We start from the raw sequence: 21,066 nt of genomic DNA, 5'->3' as shown, positions 1-21,066 counted from the left end.
TACTCGTGGGCGTGTACTCGTCTGCGTGGTGGCTGCGTACTGGATGCGGTCTGGCGTGGGGGAATGTGGATCTGGCAGGCGGCCAGATCTGGCTTGCCGGTGCTACTCTGGCTGCCGGTGAGGAGTGGGTTGTGGTGGCTCTCCGAGGCAAGGTTGTCAGAATCGCGATTTTGAATCGGATCGGAGCTCCGATGGTAGGATCGCAAATCATAGAATCTTCACTATCAGGATCGTAAAAACGTAGATTCTATGAACTAAAATCGTAGAATCATAGGGGTTAGTTTGGATCGTAAAGTCGTAGAATCATATAACAGGATCGCGATTCTGACAACCTTGCTCCGAGGGTTGCTGGCGCGGCGTCTTCGTGGAGGTGGGTGGGCCAGTGGAGGTGCTGTGCGTGGGGGTGCCGGTGGTGACAGGTGCTCCGGGCGAAAGTTTTGCCGGGTTCCTACCGGCCGGCGGCGTCGGCGTCCGTGGGCGTCGTTTCATCTCCTTGGAGGCGCCGTCGTGGAGCCCCGTGTCCGCCACCCTCGGACCTTGCTCTTCGGGTGAAAGCCTAAGGCCCGGCCGGGTCGGGCGACGGCGTCGTCATCGTCGCTTCCCCCTTGGGGGCGTCGCCTTGAAGAGTTTTGGTTCCCGTTTGCGCGCTCCATGGGCTGGACGCTCGCGACATTGCGGTCGGCTGGTGCCCGTCCGGCGATGTGGATATTTGCACGACTTCTTGTGTGGCAACGATGGCAGTTTCGAGCGGAGCAGGCTTGATGATGGGTCTTGGTAGTCGGTCTCTTCCTGCGTGTTCGAGGGGTCGCTGTGCCCTGCTTTGTCTTCCTGAAGTCGGAGCTGCTGAGGAGGGTCCCTTGCGGTGACGATGACACGAGACGGGTGGTCAGCTCTGGCGCTGGCTCGGCGCAAGCCCATCGCTTTTCCCCTGCGATGCTCGTCAATAGAGTCGGAGTCGTCTGGTCGCCGGCGCGTGTGGATGATTGTTTGGCATCGGCCGACGCAGGCCTCGACGCTTGTTTGCGATGGGGGCTTCTTCGGTGGTCGTCGATGGTGGAGTCGGAGTCGCCCTCGCGGAGGTGTGATGACGATGACGCCGGGTTGCAACCTTGACGGCACTTTTCTCCTCGGCGGCGTGTGTGCGTTCTTGTGCGGGTGGCCAGGTCGCCCTGTTTGTCCTGTGTGGGCATGTTGTAACGGTTTTTGCCCAGTTTTCCGTTAATTAACCGGGCAACTCTCTTCTTCTTTATTAATGAGATGAGGCAAAGCTTTTGCCTCCGTTTCAAAAAAAAAATTACTTTCACTAGAGAAGGTCAACTAATTAATTAGTATTGTTAAAAAAATATTAACTAGTAGCAGTACAAGTATAGACTAATGATATTTTGGGATAATTACGAGATTGCTAGAGGTCTCCGATATTTACTAAGTGCGAATGAGTTTATCGATCTTTTATCGCACTAGATTTTTGCCCTTCTTTTGATGAAGATCTTGAGAATAGTCATTTTCCAGAATATATTTTGGTTGTATGTTTGTAAACTTTCAAATTTATCCCATTGAACTTATTTTCCTTTTCAATATATTTGTGATGTGATTTGACCATATGTTGGAGGGTTTGGTAATCATAGGTACGATGTTTACGAGGGCCAACGCCGGGGAAGTGGAGCCTGACGTGATGAGGGAGGAGAAGAGGGCCTCGAGTGCAACCTCAGGGAGGGGAGAAGCATGAGTGCTCTTCGCCATCAGGAAGACGGCGGAGGTAAAGACATGCTTGAGGCCAAGGAGGTGGTTGCCCGTGACAAGGTGGGATACAAGGGTCGCCGCAACGGGAGGTGACATCGAGAGGGAGACGCCGGAGTTGGCCGAAATCGGTTGGCTACGGCGGCAGCAGAAAGGGGATCGAGAAGTCAGCGAGAGCCTTCCAGACAGCGGTTGAGGCTTGTCACACTTTGCTTTGGATTTTCTTGGGAGGCCCAAGTGATGTAAATTTGCATCACTTGGTGATGTATTTAACATCTAGAGTAAAACCTAAGATTTTTTTTTGCATCTACATCATCTGTTGGAGGGGCGTTTTTGGTCCTTCCCGATGTAAATTTTGGTTATTTTTATGTCTACATCATCTATTTTGTTGAGACAATCTCGCAAAGCCTTTTATTAACTCGGCATAATGTACAAGAGCGAGAATAAGATCATCAGGGTTGCCTAACCACGCATGACGGCCAACTCCCAGTGAGAGACCATGCTTCGCTAAATTATGAGCCTCGATATTCGAGTTTCTAAATTCATAGCTAAAAGAGCAATTAGTACAAAGACTAGAACGATCAATAATTTCTCAGACAATAGCGCCACAAACTGCCTCACTCTTCTGCTTGATGTCAGCGATGATGATCTTGCAGTCTGAAGCAACATAAATTCTCCTTTCATATAGGTCATCAACCAGGGCCATCGCTTCTCGGACTGCAAGTGCTTCGAGTGTTGTAGGGTTAGAAATGTTGGAAATATTAGCACTTTTCCGATTAGACTTATGCACGAGTAAACAGTAAGCATGGCATAAAAGGTATGTATCTCATAGCGATACCTAAGCATACTAGCACGTACAGAACATAGAATCGAACCATCTATGAGCAGCACATATACGGCTAGCATAAGTACGAGTCGAGGGATGAACAGATCATACCCTCCGGTTGGCTAGGCCAACGCGGCGGCGGCAGCAGCAGCCTCGGCGTCGTCTGTGGCCTTCTTCTTGGAGGCGGCGTCGTCGGCCATGGTGTCGATGCAGGGGAAGTAGTGGAAGTAGAGGCGGACGAAGTTGGGGACGGATCGGGAGCAGTCGTGTCGAGACGCTCCCCAAAAACCTTATTGCCGTTCTCCCGGGCAGGATCTCGAACGACAGGGTTCTGGAGGCACCTGCTTTCCCGACCAACCGTGCACGCGGTCGTCGGGATGGGATCGCCAGAAGCAACACAGAGAGAGGAACAGTAGCTGACGGCTAGGGTTGTACGAGAGGGAGTGAGTGAACTGAGTTAGGGTTCACTCCACCGGCCAGTGCCTTCTTATATAGGCCGTCGGGTAGATGGGCCTGGGCCAGGCCCACGACCGAGTCCGCGAACAACCCACGGTCCAACGTCTTGGACAGTGGCGCTTCCGTAAGCGACTCGTTAATTAATTAACAATTAATTAACCATTCCTGAGCGGCAAAAATAAGCTTCGGCTCGTCTCACTCCCGCAACCCGCGGTGCGCACGCGTCGTGATGAGGCGAGGCGAGGCGAGCGGCGGAGGAGGAGGAGCACGCGTGTACCACTCCTCTTCCCAAGCTCCCAATGGCAAGTGGTAGCGCAACCCTTATAAAGGGGTCTCACTCTTCTTATTGTAGCAGTATGGGACTAAACTTCCCACACTTCCCACCACTTGCCGTACACATGCATGGGCCTTAGAGATTAACCAGGGATTAGTGTCTTATATGGGCCTAAGCCCATCCGTAATCGAACAATCCCCACCAGATCTCGAGGCACATAAGTTTGTCAACTGTTCCAAACAATGTTTGATATACCAGAATTTACAGTCGAGACTGTTAAGTTGAACTTCCACCTAGAGCAACAGGATTAGACTTCTTCACAACTGAAAAATGGACTATGCCTTGAATTGTCAGTTTGGCGTGCAGAAGTTTCACCTATTGTTAGCTGATACATGGCTGCCGAAGGCTAAACCTCACGGGTGGAGCCTATTAGTCATACTCCGTACCTTCTCATGAGCTTACTAGAGATTACCCAATCTCATAGACTGTGACCAGCAGTCGGACTCACATAGGTGTGTTCCTCCAAAGAATGCTCTGTAGGTTAGCATCTTGCTTACATAATCTTTGGAACACATTAAGAAAAAAGTCAGCCGGCCTTACAGAATTGAGAGTATTACTGCATCTCCAACGGAGTGGGTTTATTAAGGATACTCTCCTCAGTTGACCGCTGGATTGTTTTCCCAGGTCCTAAATCACGGGATCTCCGATCACATAGGTTGGGTTACCCCCATGGCTACTTACGCGGGTCTCATACCCATCTCCCTCGATGCATTTTCTATCACAATCCGTGATAGCCCTTTCGTAAAAGGGTCTGCCAGATTCTTAGCCGTCTGGATTAATCCAACGCTATTACTCCGGAGTTTCTTGATTTTCTGACAGATTTCAATCTTCTTCTTATGTGCTTTGTGGATTTCATGTTGTCCTTTGAACTCTTAGCCTTGGCAATCACTGTTTGATTGTCACAGTTCATAAGGACAGCCGGCACTGGTTTATCAACCACCGGCAAATCCATCAACAACTCTCGAAGTCATTCTGCTTCGACGCATGATGTGTCTAATGCTGTGAGTTCTGCTTCCATGGTTGATCTGGTTAAGATCGTCTGCTTGCAAGACTTCCAGGAAACAACACCACCACCAAGTGTGAACACATGTACACTTGTGGCTTTCATCTCATCAGCATCAGATATCCAATTCGAATCACTATACCCCTCAAGTACCGTCGGGTACCCAGAATAGTGAATTCCATAGTTCGCAGTACCTTGCAAATAACGCATCACTCGCTCTACAACATGCCAATGCACATCTCCCGGATTGGAAACAAACCGGCTCAGTTTGCACACAGCAAATGAGATGTCAGGACGAGTAGCACATGCTAGGTACATCAGTGAACCAACCACTTGAGAATATCTCAATTGATCTACAGCCGTGGCTTCGAACTTTCGAATCCGCACGCTAGGATCATATGGTGTTGCAGAAGGTTTGCAGTCCGAATATCCAAAACGGCTCAAAATCTTCTCAACATAGTGAGATTGCAAAAGTGTAATTCCACCCTCAGAATTTCTCAGTAGCTTGATGTTCAGGATAACATCAGCCACACCCAGGTCCTTCATCTCAAAGTTGTGAGATAGAAAAGACTTGACCTCCTCAATGACCTTGAGGTGGGTCCCAAATATCAGTATGTCATCGACATACAGACACAGTATAACTCTTTCGCCCCCACCATAGCGATAGTATACACATTTGTCAGCTTCGTTCACAACAAAGCCAGCATATGTCCGAGTAGTGTTGAACTTCTCATGCCATTGCTTAGGAGCTTGTTTCAGGCCATACAAAGATTTCACTAGCTTACACACCTTTCTTTCCTGACCATTTACTACAAAGCCATCCGGCTGTTGTATGTAAATTTCCTCGTCTAGCTCTCCGTTAAGGAAAGCCGTCTTAACGTCCATCTGATGAACGAGAAGACCATGCGAGGCAGCCAAAGCGAGTAACACTCAAATGGTTGTCAGTCTAGCCACAGGTGAATAAGTGTCAAAGAAATCATCTTCTTCTTTCTGGGTATAACCCTTGGCCACAGGCCTAGCCTTGTACTTCTCAACAGTACCATCGGGCCTAAGCTTCCTTTTGAACACCCACTTACATCCTAATGGTCGACAACCATAAGGACGATCAGTGATCTCCCATGTCCCGTTAGCCAAGATGGAATCCATCTCACTACGGACCGCATCCTTCCAGTAGTCAGCATCCGGAGATGCATAAGCTTCTGAAATGGAGCTGGGAGTATCATCATCCACGAGGTACACGAGGAAATCATCACCAAAGGACTTTGCAGTCCTCTGTCTCTTGCTCCTAACAGGAGCTTCCTCGTCATCCTCCGTGGAACTCTTATCATTTTTATGTTCATAATATTCCATCGGAATAGCAAGTTCAGGAGTCTTATCAGATTCCAGTCTAGAATTGCTTTGCATATCTCTCATGTGGAAAATATCCTCAAAGAATGTAGCATCCCTAGACTCTATAATTGTACCGACCTTCTGGTCAGGTACCTCAAATTTCACCACTAGAAATCTATAGCCAACGCTATGCTTGGCATAGCCAAGAAAAACACAGTCCACGGTCTTTGGTCCCAACTTGCGCTTTTTGATTATCGGCACATTGACTTTCGCCAAACAGCCCCAAGTGCGCAAGTAAGAGAGTGTAGTTCTTTTCTTTTCCCATTGCTCATAGGGAGTAGTCTCATTATCCTTTGTGGGAACTTTATTCAGGACATGACAAGATGTCAATACAGCCTCCCCCGACCATGCCTTGGATAAACCCGATGTATCTAACATGGCGTTAACCAAATCAGTTAGAGTACGGTTTTTCCGTTTGGCAACCCCGTTTGACTGGGTGAGTAGGGAGGCGTCCTCTCATGAATAATACCATGTTCCGCACAGAATAAATCAAACTCATTAGAAAGGTACTCTCCACCACGATCAGACCGGACTCGTTTTATTTTCTTCTCAAGTTGGTTCTCAACTTCAGCCTTATAGACATTAAAGTAGTGTAGAGCCTCATCCTTAGTATTTAACAAATACACATAGCAGAATCTAGTGGAATCATCAATCAGAGTCATGAAGTATTTCTTTCCACCTTTAGTCAACACACCATTCATCTCACAGAGATCTGAATGTATGAGCTCTAATGGTGCCAGGTGTCTCTCCTTCGCAGGCTTGTGAGGCTTACGAGGTTGCTTAGCTTGCACACACGCATGGCACTTAGAGCCTTTGGCTAAAGTGAAACTCGGGATTAAATCCATTTTAGCTAGCCGCGTCATACAACCGAAATTTATGTGACAAAGACGTGAATGCCAAACCTCAGATTCGTTCACATTAGAATGAATTTGGTTCACGACTTTATTACAGAAATCCTCCAGGGAAAGGAGGAACAAACCACCACAATCATACCCTTTTTCAACAAATAGTCCATACCGAGATACAACTACTTTGTTAGACTCAAATACTAACTTAAACCCTTCTTTACATAGAAGGGAGCCACTAACGAGATTCTTCTTTATGGCCAGGACATGCTGCACGTTCTTCAGTTGCACGATCTTTCCCGAAGTAAACTTCAGATCTACCATGCCAACACCATGAACAAAAGCATGCGAGCCATTCCCCATCAGGATGGAACAATCTCGTGCGACCTGGTAAGAAGAAAACAAAGACACATCAGCACACACATGAATATTGGCCCCAGTGTCAATCCACCAATCGGTGGACTGACAGACTGAAAGTATGGTAAACAGATTACCATACCCAGATGCCGCATCATTGTTGCTCAGAGTGACATTCACAGACTTGGAGTCCTGTGCTAGCTTCTTATACTTGTATGGGCACTTGTTCGCCCAATGTTCATCTGAACCACAAGTAAAGCAGCCATCTCTCTTTTGTCTTTCTTCTTACCCTTCTTCTTAAAGGTAGTATTCTACTGGACAGAGTTCTTTCCCTTGAACTTGTGGAAGTTCTTCTGCACCACATTGGCGCTAGAAGAACCCTCTGCCCCTTTCACGTGCGAGTCCTTTGCTCTCGAGTTCTGCTCAACACTGAGATGACCAATGACATCCTCAACAGAGAATTCACGTCTCAAGTGCTTGAGAGAAGTAGCAAAGTTCCTCCAACTAGGAGGGAGTTTTGCAATAATGCAACCCGCGACAAACTTGTCCGGTAACTCACACTTCAGGAGCTCCAGCTCCTTAGCAATGCACTGTATCTCATGAGCCTGGTCCAATACAGAACGGTTATCAACCATCCTGTAATCATGGAACTGCTCCATGGCATACAGCTCACTGCCAGCATCAGTTGCGCCGAATTTGACTTCGAGCGCATCCCACAAGTTTTTGGCAACGCCCATATGAATATAGGCGTCAACCAACTTGCCTCCAATCACACTCAGAACTGCTCCCAGAAAGATTGTGGTTGCCTCCCTAAACGCCTTCTCCTGTTCAGGAGCAATCGTTTCTGTGAGGGACACACCACCAACCCAGAACACGTTCATCACTGTGAGCCACAAGGTGGTCCTAGTCTGCCAATGCGTCCCGGTAAACTTTTCCGGTTTCAGAGTAGCAGCAAAGCCTTGAATCGAAAAGTGCCTAAAATAAGGTTTTTGGGGAGCGTCTCGACTGCTCCCGATCCGTCCCCAACTTCGGCCGCCTCTGCTTCCACTACTTCCCCTGCATCGACACCATGGCCGACGACGCCGCCTCCAAGAAGAAGCCCACGGATGACGCCGAGGCTGCTGCTGCCGCCGCCGCGTTGGCCTGGCCAACCGGAGGGTATGATCTGTTCATCCCTCGTTTACTTGTACTTATGCTAGCCGTATATGTGCTGCTCATAGATGGTTCGATTCTACGTTCTGTACGTGCTAATATGCTTAGGTATCGCTATGAGATGCATACCTTTTATGCCATGCTTACTGTTTACTCGTGCATAAGTCTAATCGGAAAAGTGCTAATATTTCCAACAAGAAATTCCCACTAGAGTAATAGCTGAAGCTCCAATGTAAATTCCACTGCTATCCTTGTATACGTCGGCCACTACTGCAACTGACCCATTACACAAAAGGGCAGCGCCAACATTGATTTTAAATGTGTCTTGGGGTGATGCAATCAAGTGATTCGCCCTAGCCTGAGCATTACCGTATGTAGTCACTGCTGGTTTGTGAAGTACTTGGAGTTTAGAAATGAAAGTTTTAACAAAACCATCAGTTGAAGGAAATATGCCCTAGAGGCAATAATAAAGTTATTATTTATTTCCTTATATCATGATAAATGTTTATTATTCATGCTAGAATTGTATTAACCGGAAACATAATACATGTGTGAATACATAGACAAACAGAGTGTCACTAGTATGCCTCTACTTGACTAGCTCGTTAATCAAAGATGGTTATGTTTCCTAACCATGAACAAAGTGTTGTTATTTGATTAACGAGGTCACATCATTAGTTGAATGATCTGATTGACATGACCCATTCCATTAGCTTAGCACCCGATCGTTTAGTATGTTGCTATTGCTTTCTTCATGACTTATACATGTTCCTATGACTATGAGATTCTGCAACTCCCGTTTACCGGAGGAACACTTTGGGTGCTACCAAACGTCACAACGTAACTGGATGATTATAAAGGAGTACTACAGGTCTCTCCAAAGGTACATGTTGGGTTGGCGTATTTCAAGATTAGGATTTGTCACTCCGATTGTCGGAGAGGTATCTCTGGGCCCTCTCGGTAATGCACATCACATAAGCCTTGCAAGCATTGCAACTAATGAGTTAGTTGCGAGATGATGTATTACGGAACGAGTAAAGAGACTTGCCGGTAACGATATTGAACTAGGTATTGAGATACCGACGATCGAATCTCGGGCAAGTAACATACCGATGACAAAGGGAACAACGTATGTTGTTATGCGGTCTGACCGATAAAGATCTTCGTAGAATATGTAGGAGCCAATATGGGCATCCAGGTCCCGCTATTGGTTATTGACCGGAGATGTGTCTCAGTCATGTCTGCATTGTTCTCGAACCATAGGGTCCGCACGCTTAACGTTACGATGACAGTTATTATGAGTTTATGCATTTTGATGTACCGAAGTTAGTTCGGAGTCCCGAATGTGATCATGGACATGACGAGGAGTCTCGAAATGGTCAAGACATAAAGATTGATATATTGTAAGCCTATGTTTGGATATCGGAAGTGTTCCGGGTGAAATCGAGATTTTACCGGAGTACCGGGAGGTTACCGGAACCCCCCGGGAGCTATATGGGCCTTAGTGGGCTTTAGTGGAAAGGAGAAAAGGGGCAGCCCAAGGTGGGCCGCGCGCCTCCCCCCTCCCCTAGTCCTATTAGGACAAGGAGAGGTGGCCGGCCCCCCTCTCTCTCTTTCCCCCTCAGGGAATCCTATTCCAACTAGGATTGGGGGGGAGTCCTACTCCCGGTAGGAGTAGGACTCCTCCTGCGCCCTCCTCCTGGCCGGCCGCCCCCTCCCCCTTGGATCCTTTATATACGGGGGCAGGGGGGCACCTCTAGACACACAAGTTGATCCTTGAGATCGTTCCTTAGCCGTGTGCGGTGCCCCCTGCCACCATATTCCACCTCGATCATATTGTAGCGGTGCTTAGGCGAAGCCCTGCGACGGTAGAACATCAAGATCGTCACCACGCCGTCGTGCTGACGAAACTCCTCCCCGACGCTTTGCTGGATCGGAGCCCGGGGATCGTCATCGAGCTGTACGTGTGCTAAGAACTCGGAGGTGCCGGAGTAACGGTGCTTGGATCGGTCGGATCGGGAAGACGTACGACTACTTCCTCTACGTTGCATCAACGCTTCCGCAGTCGGTCTGCATGGGTACGTAGACAACACTCTCCCCTCTCGTTGCTATGCATCACCATGATCTTGCGTGTGCGTAGGAAAATTTTGAAATTACTGCGTTCCCAACAGTGGCATCCGAGCCTAGGTTTTATGGTTTGATGTTATATGCATGAGTAGAACACAAGTGAGTTGTGGGCGATATAAGTCATACTGCCTACCAGCATGTCATACTTTGGTTCGGCGGTATTGTTGGACGAGACGACCTGGACCAACATTACGCGTACGCTTACGCGAGACCGGTTCTCCCGACGTGCTTTGCACATAGGTGGCTTGCGGGCGACTGTCTCTCCAACTTTAGTTGAACCGAGTGTGGCTACGCCCGGTCCTTGCGAAGGTTAAAACGGAGTCTATTTGATAAACTATCGTTGTGGTTTTGATGCGTAGGTGAGATTGGTTCTTACTTAAGCCCGTAGCAGCCACGTAAAACTTGCAACAACAAAGTAGAGGACGTCTAACTTGTTTTTGCAGGGCATGTTGTGATGTGATATGGCCAAGACATGATGCTAAATTTTATTGTATGAGATGATCATGTTTTGTAACCGAGTTATCGGCAACTGGCAGGAGCCATATGGTTGTCGCTTTATTGTATGCAATGCAATCGCGATGTAATGCTTTACTTTATTACTAAGCGGTAGTGATAGTCGTAGAAGCATAAGATTGGCGAGACGACAACGATGCTACGATGGAGATCAAGGTGTTGCGCCGGTGATGATGGTGATCATGACGGTGCTTCGGAGATGGAGATCACAGGCACAAGATGATGATGGCCATATCATATCACTTATATTGATTGCATGTGATGTTTATCTTTTATGCATCTTATCTTGCTTTGATTGACGGTAGCATTATAAGATGATCTCTCACTAAATTATCAAGAAGTGTTCTCCCTGAGTATGCACCGTTGCGAAAGTTCTTCGTGCTGAGACACCACGTGATGATCGGGTGTGATAGGCTCTACGTTCAAATACAACGGGTGCAAAACAGTTGCACACGCGGAATACTCAGGTTATACTTGACGAGCCAAGCATATACAGATATGGCCTCGGAACACGGAGACCGAAAGGTCGAGCGTGAATCATATAGTAGATATGATCAACATAGTGATGTTCACCAATGAAACTACTCCATCTCACGTGATGATCGGACATGGTTTAGTTGATTTGGATCACGTGATCACTTAGAGGATTAGAGGGATGTCTATCTAAGTGGGAGTTCTTAAGTAATATGATTAATTGAACTTAAATTTATCATGAACTTAGTCCCTGATAGTATCTTGCTTGTTTATGTTGATTGTAGATAGATGGCTCGTGTTGTTGTTCCGTTGAATTTTAATGCGTTCCTTGAGAAAGCAAAGTTGAAAGATGATGGTAGCAATTACACGGACTGGGTCCGTAACTTGAGGATTATCCTCATTGCTGCACAGAAGAATTACGTCCTGAAAGCACCGCTAGGTGCCAGGCCTGCTGCTGGAGGAACACCAGATGTTATGAACGTCTGGCAGAGCAAAGCTGATGACTACTCGATAGTTCAGTGTGCCATGCTTTACGGCTTAGAATCGGGACTTCAACGACGTTTTGAACGTCATGGAGCATATGAGATGTTCCAGGAGTTGAAGTTAATATTTCAAGCAAATGCCCGGATTGAGAGATATGAAGTCTCCAATAAGTTCTATAGCTGCAAGATGGAGGAGAACAGTTCTGTCAGTGAGCATATACTCAAAATGTCTGGGTATAATAATCACTTGATTCAATTGGGAGTTAATCTTCCAGATGATTGCGTCATTGACAGAATTCTCCAATCACTACGACCAAGCTACAAGAGCTTCGTGATGAACTATAATATGCAAGGGATGAACAAGACTATTCCCGAGCTCTTCGCAATGCTGAAAGCTGCGGAGGTAGAAATCAAGAAGGAGCATCGATGGTCAATAAGACCACTAGTTTCAAGAAAAAGGGCAAAGGGAAGAAGAAGGGGAACTTCAAGAAGAACGGCAAGCAAGTTGTTGCTCAAGAGAAGAAACCCAAGTCTGGACCTAAGCCTGAAACTGAGTGCTTCTACTGCAAGCAAACTGGTCACTGGAAGCGGAACTGCCCCAAGTATTTGGCGGATAAGAAGGATGGCAAGGTGAACAAAGGTATATGTGATATACATGTTATTGATGTGTACCTTACCAATGCTCGCAGTAGCACCTGGGTATTTGATACTGGTTCTGTTGCTAATATTTGCAACTCGAAATAGGGACTACGGATTAAGCGAAGATTGGCTAAGGACGAGGTGACGATGCGCGTGGGAAACGGTTCCAAAGTCGATGTGATCGCGGTCGGCACGCTACCTCTACATCTACCTTCGGGATTAGTATTAGACCTAAATAATTGTTATTTGGTGCCAGCGTTGAGCATGAACATTATATCTGGATCTTGTTTAATGTGAGACGGTTATTCATTTAAATCAGAGAATAATGGTTGTTCTATTTATATGAGTAATATCTTTTATGGTCATGCACCCTTGAAGAGTGGTCTATTCTTATTGAATCTCGATAGTAGTAATACACATATTCATAATGTTGAAGCCAAAAGATGCAGAGTTGATAATGATAGTGCAACTTATTTGTGGCACTGCCGTTTAGGTCATATCGGTGTAAAGCGCATGAAGAAACTCCATACTGATGGACTTTTGGAACCACTTGATTATGAATCACTTGGTACTTGCGAACCGTGCCTCATGGGCAAGATGACTAAAACACCGTTCTCCGGTACTATGGAGAGAGCAACAGATTTGTTGGAAATCGTACATACAGATGTATGTGGTCCGATGAATATTGAGGCTCGTGGCGGATATCGTTATTTTCTCACCTTCACAGATGACTTAAGCAGATATGGGTATATCTACTTAATGAAACACAAGTCTTAAACATTTGAAAAGTTCAAAGAATTTCAGAGTGAAGTTGAAAATCATCGTAACAAGAAAATAAAGTTTCTACGATCTGATCGTGGAGGAGAATATTTGAGTTACGAGTTTGGTGTACATTTGAAAAATTGTGGAATAGTTTCGCAACTCACGCCACCCGGAACACCACAGCGTAATGGTGTGTCCGAACGTCGTAATCGTACTTTACTAGATATGGTGCGATCTATGATGTCTCTTACTGATTTACCGCTATCGTTTTGGGGATATGCTCTAGAGACGGCCGCATTCATGTTAAATAGGGCACCATCAAAATCCGTTGAGACGACGCCTTATGAACTGTGGTTTGGCAAGAAACCAAAGTTGTCGTTTCTGAAAGTTTGGGGCTGCGATGCTTATGTGAAAAAGCTTCAACCTGGTAAGCTCGAACCCAAATCGGAGAAATGTGTCTTCATAGGATATCCAAAGGAAACTATTGGATACACCTTCTATCACAGATCCGAAGGCAAAACTTTTGTTGCTAAATTTGGAAACTTTCTAGAGAAGGAGTTTCTCTCGAAAGAAGTGAGTGGGAGGAAAGTAGAACTTGACGAGGTAACTGTACCTGCTCCCTTACTGGAAAGTAGTACATCACAGAAAACTGTAACAGTGACACCTACACCAGTTAGTGAGGAAGCTAATGATAATGATCATGAAACTTCAGATCAAGATACTACTGAACCTCGTAGATCAACCAGAGTGAGATCCGCGCCAGAGTGGTATGGTAATCCTGTTCTGGAAGTCATGCTACTAGATCATGATGAACCTACGAACTATGAAGAAGCGATGGTGAGCCCAGATTCCGCAAAATGGCTTGAAGCCATGAAATCCGAGATGGGATCCATGTATGAGAACAAAGTATGGACTTTGGTTGACTTGCCCGATGATCGGCAAGCGATTGAGAATAAATGGATCTTCAAGAAGAAGACTGACGCTGACGGTAATGTTACTGTCTACAAAGCTCGACTTGTCGCAAAAGGTTTTCGACAAGTTCAAGGGGTTGACTACGATGAGACCTTCTCACCCGTAGCGATGCTTAAGTCTGTCCGAATCATGTTAGCAATTTCCGCATTTTATGATTATGAAATTTGGCAAATGGATGTCAAAACTGCATTCTTGAATGGATTTCTGGAAGAAGAGTTGTATATGATGCAACCAGAAGGTTTTGTCGATCCAAAGGGAGCTAACAAAGTGTGCAAGCTCCAGCGATCCATTTATGGACTGGTGCAAGGCTCTCGGAGTTGGAATAAACGCTTTGATAGTGTGATCAAAGTATTTGGTTTTATACAGACTTTCGGAGAAGCCTGTATTTACAAGAAAGTGAGTGGGAGCTCTGTAGCATTTCTGATATTATATGTGGATGACATATTACTAATTGGAAATGATATAGAATTTCTGGATAGCATAAAGGGATACTTGAATAAGAGTTTTTCAATGAAAGACCTCAGTGAAGCTGCTTACATATCAGGCATAAAGATCTATAGAGATAGATCAAGACGCTTAATTGGACTTTCACAAAGCACATACCTTGACAAGATTTTGAAGAAGTTCAAAATGGATCAAGCAAAAGAAAGGGTTCTTGCCTGTGTTACAAGGTGTGAAGTTGAGTCGGACTCAATGCCCGACCACTGCGGAAGATAGAGAGAAAATGAAAGATGTTCCCTATGCTTCAGCCATAGGCTCTATCATGTATGCAATGCTGTGTACCAGACCTGATGTGTGCCTTGCTATAAGTTTAGCAGGGAGGTACCAAAGTAATCCAGGAGTGGATCACTGAACAGCGGCCAAGAACATCCTGAAATACCTGAAAAGGACTAAGGATATGTTTCTCGTATATGGAGGTGACCAAGAGCTCATCGTAAAAGGTTACGTTGATGCAAGCTTTGACACTGATCTGGACGATTCTAAATTGCAAACCGGATACGTGTTTACATTAAACGGTGGAGCTGTCAGTTGGTGTAGTTCTAAACAAAGCGTCGTAGCGGGATCTACATGTGAAGCGGAGTACATAGCTGCTTCGGAAGCAGCGAACGAAGGAGTCTGGATGAAGGAGTTCATATCCGATCTAGGTGTCATACCTAGTGCATCAGGTCCAATGAAAATCTTTTGTGACAATACTGGTGCAATTGCCTTGGCAAAGGAATCCGGATTTCACAAGAGAACCAAGCACATCAAGAGACGCTTCAATTCCATCTGGGATCTAGTCCAAGTGGGAGACATAGAGATTTGCAAGATACATACGGATCTGAATGTTGCAGATCCGTTGACTAAGCCTCTTCCACGAGCAAAACATGATCAGCACCAAGGCTCTATGGGTGTTAGAATCATTACTGTATAATCTAGATTATTGACTCTAGTGCAAGTGGGAGACTGAAGGAAATATGCCCTAGAGGCAATAATAAAGTTATTATTTATTTCCTTATATCATGATAAATGTTTATTATTCATGCTAGAATTGTATTAACCGGAAACATAATACATGTGTGAATACATAGACAAACAGAGTGTCACTAGTATGCCTCTACTTGACTAGCTCGTTAATTAAAGATGGTTATGTTTCCTAACCATGAACAAAGTGTTGTTATTTGATTAACGAGGTCACATCATTAGTTGAATGATCTGATTGACATGACTCATTCCATTAGCTTAGCACCCGATCGTTTAGTATGTTGCTATTGCTTTCTTCATGACTTATACATGTTCCTATGACTATGAGATTATGCAACTCCCGTTTGCCGGAGGAACACTTTGGGTGCTACCAAACGTCACAACGTAACTGGGTGATTATAAAGGAGCATTACAGGTGTCTCCAAAGGTACGTGTTGGGTTGGCGTATTTCGAGATTAGGATTTGTCACTCCGATTGTCGGAGAGGTATCTCTGGGCCCTCTCGGTAATGCACATCACATAAGCCTTGCAAGCACTACAACTAATATGTTAGTTGTGAGATGATGTATTACGGAACGAGTAAAGAGACTTGCCGGTAACGAGATTGAACTAGGTATTGGATACCGACGATCGAATCTCGGGCAAGTAACATACCGATGACAAAGGGAACGACGTATGTTGTTATGCGGTCTGACCGATAAAGATCTTCGTAGAATATGTAGGAGCCAATATGGGCATCCAGGTCCCGCTATTGGTTATTGACCGGAGATGTGTCTCAGTCATGTCTGCATTGTTCTCGAACCGTAGGGTCCGCACGCTTAACGTTACGATGACAGTTATTATGAGTTTATGCATTTTGATGTACCGAAGTTAGTTCGGAGTCCTGGATGTGATCACGGACATGACGAGGAGTCTCGAAATGGTCGAGACATAAAGATTGATATATTGGAAGCCTATGTTTGGATATCGGAAGTGTTCCGGGTGAAATCGAGATTTTACCGGAGTACCGGGAGGTTACCGGAACCCCCCGGGAGCTATATGGGCCTTAGTGGGCTTTAGTGGAAAGGAGAAAAGGGGCAGCCCAAGGTGGGCCGCGCGCCTCCCCCCTCCCCTAGTCCTATTAGGACAAGGAGAGGTGGCCGGCCCCCCTCTCTCTCTTTCCCCCTCGGGGAATCCTATTCCAACTATGATTGGGGGGGGGGGAGTCCTACTCTCGGTAGGAGTAGGACTCCTCCTGCGCCCTCCTCCTGGCCGGCCGCCCCCTCCCCCTTGGATCCTTTATATACGGGGACAGGGGGCACCTCTAGACACACAAGTTGATCCTTGAGATCGTTCCTTAGCCGTGTGCGGTGCCCCCTGCCACCATATTCCACCTCGATCATATTGTAGCGGTGCTTAGGCGAAGCCCTGCGACGGTAGAACATCAAGATCGTCACCACGCCATCGTGCTGACGAAACTCCTCCCCGACGCTTTGCTGGATCGGAGCCCGGGGATCGTCATCGAGCTGTACGTGTGCTAAGAACTCGGAGGTGCCGGAGTAACGGTGCTTGGATCGGTCGGATCGGGAAGACGTACGACTACTTCCTCTACGTTGCGTCAACGCTTCCGCAGTCGGTCTGCGTGGGTACGTAGACAACACTCTCCCCTCTCGTTGCTATGCATCACCATGATCTTGCGTGTGCGTAGGAAAATTTTGAAATTACTGCGTTCCCGACATCAGTATGGAACAGATTCTGGAATATCTCCTCGTGCAACACCTTTTTCCTAGATCCCCATCTGCCCATAACATAACAGGCATGTGAAATAACCAATCTCTGGCCTTCGGGTTCCTGTCCATACACATTTTCTCCACTAGTGTCTCTGAGGAAGCGCCCACACATAGTGGGACATCACAAAATCAAGCAAGGCATGCTGCCACGAGTCGACAACGCCGCAGAAAGGGCATGCCGGCAATGTTGCCATGTTGCCGTGGTGAAGATGCTCACCCGTCGGTATAGACTTCTGACCAAGGCGCCAGAGGAAGATGCGTATTTTGGTTGGGACCTGCGTTCGCCATAAGGAGGTCCATCCATTGCTTTCTTCTCTATTTAATTTGGTATCCTGTATTCTGACCAAACACTGAAAATACCATGTGTTTCCCTGCTGCAGGCCCAAAATTGTCCACCCTCCTCATACAAAGAGGTATTTTGAGTACCGCTTCCGCATCAATGGGTATGAAAACAAATCGAATTAGATCCTCCTTCCATGCCGAGGCAGTCGGCTCAGTCAATTCAGAAACATAAGTCGGTGGATCTGCCACTATAGATGTGATAGGACGAGGTATATCTCTCAAAAAACATAAGTCGGTGGATCTGCCACTATAGATGTGATAGGACGAGGTATATCTCCCCTGGGAATCCAATTATGCTTCCATATGAGTGTTCTCTCTCCGGTGCCTATTCTCCTTATGACTCCCTGCTGCAATATATCTCTACCATCAATGATTGCACGCCAAATTTGTGATTGGTGAGGTCCCAACTCGGCTTGTAGTATCACACACTTCGGGAAATAAAATTGCTTTCAAAATCCTTCCGCTCAACGAATCAGGGCTATGTAGGAGACTCCATGCTTGCCTGGACAAAAGAGCTAAGTTAAAAATTTCAAGATCACGGAATTCAAGTCCTCCCATATTCAAGTTAAAAATCCTATGCGACCCGGGTCGCACACTCCTCCTCGTGAGACCATCTCCACCAGCTGATGCGTGGAAAATCAAATCTCAAAGCAATCAAACCACTCATCCCCTATCCAGCTTCCTTCTCCAGCGTCGTTCCCGTAGCCGCCGCCGTAACTTTTCTGTTTCACTGAACCACCGGCGCTTCGCTCATCCTCTCCCGTCTCTCTTCCTCTCGTCTCTAATCACGGCACGACGGACTCCCGGTTACTCTGATAGCAGTTCCTCCCCAAACTTGTGATGGCTGAGACCTCTCTCCATGGTGCCAGTAGATGGCCTGAGCAAGGGGATGAGCGGTAGTGACGGCGGCGACATCTCCACAGGGGAGTCGCATCTCGTGCCCTTTCTCAACGTTGTGGAAGCGGCAGTGATCTAGGTGCCCTCCTGTCACGGATCAAAACGCCTAGCGCAAGCTGCCGGCCGGTGCATGAACAACGGCTAAAATCATGAAGCAGAAGAGTTGCGGTGGCGATGGAGCCGGGAGAAACAGAAAAATTGCGGCGGCGGCGACGGCCGGAGCGATAGTGGGGAAGGAAGCGGGATGGGGGATTAGTGATTCGATTGCTTTGAGATTCAGTTTTCCACGTGTCAGCTGATGGAGATGGTCTCACGAGGAGGAGTATGCGACCCGGGTCGCATAGGATTTTTTTCCCATCTATTGGAGATGCTCTAAGGGAGCTCCTTTTTTTTGAGCGGTAAAGCAAAAGCTTTATTGATCATAAACCACAACGTGTGGGATACAATTCGAATCATGGGGTTGGACAAGCCAAAGATGGCGCCCCTGATCAAGAAAAAGAGAAAATCTAGCAAGTTTGTGTGCCTCTACATTGACCGACCGACTTTCAAACATAAAAGAGCAAGTAAAGTTAGAAGCTCTAGCGTGTATCTTCTCGATGATAGCCCCATCGCGGCCTCTGCTTGCTTTGTTCAGATCTTGTACTGCTTGTTTTGCATCTGACGAGATGACAATATTCTGGACTCCCAGGTCCTCAGCCAGCGCCAATGCCTCCCGACACGCAATGATCTCTAGTGTGGCCGGATCCTGCATGCCATAAATTAGCAGAGAAGAACCACCCATATACTGTCCCTGATCATCTCTGCATATCGCCGCTGTCGTTCCCGTGGAGCTCCTGTTCAGCGCTTTATGTGCCAGTTCGGCCTAGTGGCGCTCAGGTGAAGGTCATTTTGGGCTGGCACATTTAGCACAAATCGATCGCTGGCTTGATCGCTCGACAAAAATACCAAATCACTCGCTTGTTCGATTCTTGCGGGATTCAAGTTCACCATTGGACCCGTTCCCTAGAAAACAAAGTTCACCATTGGACCTTATCGTCGCAGTTGACCGGGCTAACTTTTCAAAATTTGGAAAAGATCACAGATTTGATAAAAGTCGGTGAATTTTGAAAAAATATTCATTGATTTTGGACAAAAAGAAGTTCATGGATTTGAAAAAGTTCATCATTTTTGAAGAAAAGTTCATCAATTTTTAAAAAAAGTTCACAAACTTGAATAAATTCATCAAATTTGAAAAAAAAATGTTCATTGATTTTTGAAAAAAAAATTCACAAACGTGAAAAGTTCATCAAATTTGAAAAAAAAAGTTCATTGATTTCTGCAAAAAAGTTTATCAATTTTTAAAAAAGTTCACGAACTTAAAAAAGTTCATCAATTTGGAAAAAGTTAATCGATTTGAAAAAGTTCATTGAATTTGAAAAATAATCATCAAATTTGAAAAAGTTCATCGATTTCTTTAAAAACATTCATCAAACTTTTTTGAAAAGTTCAAAAATTTGAAAAAGATTCGTCATTTTTTGAAAAAAAGTATTCACAAATTTGAATAAAAGTTCATTGATTTTGGAAAAAAGGTTCATGGGTTTTGAAGAAAACCTTCATGGATCTTAAACGAATCCGCTCATTTACGAAAAAAGAAAGAGGAAAAAGCAAAAAAAAAACAAATAAAAATGTTTAGAAAAAACCCATGAACTAAACCAAGAAATAAAAGGAAAGAAAAAGCAAGTGTTTCACAACGGGTGGGATAGCCGAGTGGTTAGTGTGCTCCTACTCAGCTTGCAGTATTGACACTCTGAAAAATAAACTGCTTTCAAAATTCTCGCACTCAGCGAATCAGGGCTATGTAGGAGCCTTCATGCTTTCCTGGACAGAAGAGCTAAGTTAAAAAATTTGAGATCACGGAATTTAAGTCCCCCCGTATGTTTTGGCTTTGTTTACATTACCTATTGGAGATGCTTTAAACCACTCATGGATGGATAGTGGATGTGTGGGCTTTCTTTTTTGGAGAAGAGGAGATACTGATAGTCTGATTATTTTTTTTGAGGCATTGATAGTCTGATACATATGGTGTGGTTTCATAGGGCCCAGGAACCGAGCGAAAACCATCCTGTGGTTGGATGGTTAGAAGGACAATGGTATCTCCAGCCCATCAGGGTTCAAATCTTAGTGCTCGCATTATTCCTAAAGTTATTTTAGGATTTTCGGCGATGCGCTTTCAGTGGGAGAAGACGTTCCCGTCGACGACGAGGCTCCTACGGTGACTTCGTAAATCTCAAGATAATATGTCGGCTCAGTCCCTCGGAGGTGCTCATAGAGGTAGCGTGTGTGTATGCGCGTTCATAGGGGTGAGTGTATGCGCGTATGTATGAGCGCTTGCCCCTCTCCGGCGCTGCCGGTCCGCCTCATCTTCTATGGTCCCTGGATCATGGAGGCACGGTGGATCCCGTCCTTTGCCGGCGGGAGGGCTCCGTTTTTAGATGCTTTTCTGAGTTTTATGAGGTTTGTGCTATGCTCAAGAAGATGAGACGGCGAC

Source organism: Triticum urartu, chromosome 5A (genome assembly GCF_056163025.1).
Source record: "Triticum urartu cultivar PI428250 chromosome 5A, HENAU_Tu73, whole genome shotgun sequence".
NCBI lineage: Eukaryota > Viridiplantae > Streptophyta > Magnoliopsida > Poales > Poaceae > Triticum > Triticum urartu.
The sequence above is the reverse complement of the archived record's forward strand: the minus strand, read 5'-3'. Positions refer to the sequence as shown.